Source organism: Gasterosteus aculeatus, chromosome 4 (genome assembly GCF_964276395.1).
Source record: "Gasterosteus aculeatus chromosome 4, fGasAcu3.hap1.1, whole genome shotgun sequence".
Classification (NCBI taxonomy): domain Eukaryota; kingdom Metazoa; phylum Chordata; class Actinopteri; order Perciformes; family Gasterosteidae; genus Gasterosteus; species Gasterosteus aculeatus.
The window spans coordinates 20057443-20059647 of NC_135691.1; the positions used below are offsets into that span (position 1 = coordinate 20057443).

At 46.3% G+C, this 2205-nt stretch overlaps 1 long non-coding RNA gene across 1 annotated transcript; it reads left to right on the plus strand.

Annotated features, from left to right (window-relative positions):
- Positions 1 to 711: 711 nt before the first annotated feature.
- LOC144406342 (uncharacterized) lies at positions 712 to 1405 on the plus strand. Its single transcript, XR_013467629.1, has 3 exons — positions 712 to 941; positions 1047 to 1161; positions 1256 to 1405. It is a non-coding gene; the product is annotated as an uncharacterized LOC144406342 (long non-coding RNA).
- The last annotated feature ends 800 nt before the right edge of the window (positions 1406 to 2205 follow it).

The window sequence follows — 2205 nt, forward strand, 5'->3', positions numbered from 1 at the left end:
TGGAGAAAGAGGCACCACTGTACAGATTTCTAGGGAAAGTCGTTCTGCTGACACCAAAACACTGCTTTACATAAAGCATATCAGCCGTTTCAAAGTCCCAACCATTTGTCTTCCTAAAATACTGGTCCTTCCGTATAACAATAACCTCGTATGTGATTGGAGGACCCTTAGACTCCTCGTCCAATCACGTGTGAGGTCATAGGCATGACTGATACAGCAGTACTTCCAAGACGAGCATACAAACAGACACGTGTGTTACTATATTCAGAAGAACTGTATCTCCAGTTCCTTTGTTTGGTTTTTGCTGGTTCGTGAATAATGGCTGGACGACGTCTCGCGTTCAACTCGCCTTCAACTCCTCTCCGCGGTCACCAACTTTCGGCCAGTCCGCAAACAGACGAGAAGAAGCTGCTGAAAGCTCTCAGTGGATCGTCTCGTCAACTCCAACAACAAACTGCCGATATCAACGAGCGGTTCGCTCCACTGGAGCGTTCGGGACTCTGCGGGTTTCTGTCCATGGAGGAGAGGAACCGACTCAAAGAAGAGGAGACGGGCGCACAATCCCACGATAGCGGTAAGAATACGTTCGATGACTGCAAGCTAAGCTAAAAGTAGCATAGCTTCAAGCTAAGCTAAGAGTAGCCTAGTAGCCCTACAAGTGAGCAGAACCCGCTTTATTAAAGTGTGTTTTCTTTGCCGTGTCGTTTACAGGAAGCGGTGCGCCGTCTTCTCAACTCCGAGACGAACTACAGGCGCCACGAACCAGAGCAAGGGTCAGATTTAAAGAATATGCTTTCATTCTGCGCTATAAGGGAATATATACGTATAGATACCGATCATAACTGTACATTTTGTTTTCACAGACTAATCTCGCCTCATAATGAGGCGGTGACCTCGTATTTGCTCCGGGAAAAGTCCAGATTTAGACGACGTCATTGTGTGTAAGTGACACTGTTTACTGTTTCTCCTTCCTTGTTAAATGTTACTGTGACTTGCGTTTGATTTTCTTTTTGTATTCATACCACACTCATTTAATTGTTTTCCAGCCGCCTGTGAGACGTATTTTGAGACGGGACGCAGGAGCTTCAGGTTCAGGCGGAACACTCATTGCGAGCGGAAGCTGCGAAGGATTCAGCGCGGAGTCGAGCGAGAAGAAAGAGGGTCAGAGTTTATTTGCTGACTTGTTTCAGGTGCATTGATAGATGTGTTGTGTCCGTACGCATCGCACAGTACTGATTCATTGTTGTTTTTACAGCTGCTGGAATCGAGACAAAGTGTGCTGGCTGATGACGAGGTGGAAATCCGCCACCGTGAAGCTCACGTCGGACGGAGGGGACGGCGTTGTTGGCGGGGTCTCGGGGTGGATTGTACGGTCGCCCCGCGGTTTCGCTGCATTCATATGCTAATTCGGGCCATTCGCACCTCCGCCAGCTCTCCACCTACGTCATGGTTCGTTTCCGACAATTTGTGGCACAGACAAACGCGACGTGCACGGGTTGCAAATTGTCGGAAATTGTCGGAAATTAGGGAGATTTCCGGGCGTTTACGGGGACAAAAATCTCACTTTTCATGCAGTGCCTTTTGGAGGCAAAGGGTCTCATTGAGTGAGTTTGTGAATTACAAGTTGATTATCTCTTAGGATGAATATCCTGCGTAGACATCCGCTAGCTTTCTCATTAGTGTCTGCTCTGTGTGTGTGTAGTTCGTTTTCTGTTGTTGAGGAGACTAGAATTTTTTGGATTGAAGTTTTAATTAGTCTCTTCCATTGCAGAGAAGAACCACCATATGGGCACTCAAATTTAATGTGCAGAAATTGCAATCATGGCATCTCGAGTGTTAGGAATACCTCGCTGTTCATTGCTGCGGCAGAGAAAAAAAAGCCAATGTATTTTAAAGGTGCATGTGTTGGGTTTCCCATTTAGTGAGTCCTCCCATGAGCAGATGCTAGACGTCACATAGCGACAGTGTACTTAGGCTTTCAGGCCCCGGATTATTCCAAATACAGTAAATATTTAAGATCATCATAATGATGAATTTTGCAGCCAGTATGAGTTTTACAGCCAGTAAAAGATTGAATTCATATGACCAGAATCCATATTGTTTTACGCACGGAACAGGCTGCCCCATCCCAACGACTGCTGTCTAATGGAAGGATGGATTATTTCATCCATCCATCTGCAAACCACTTATCATGCACACAGGGAC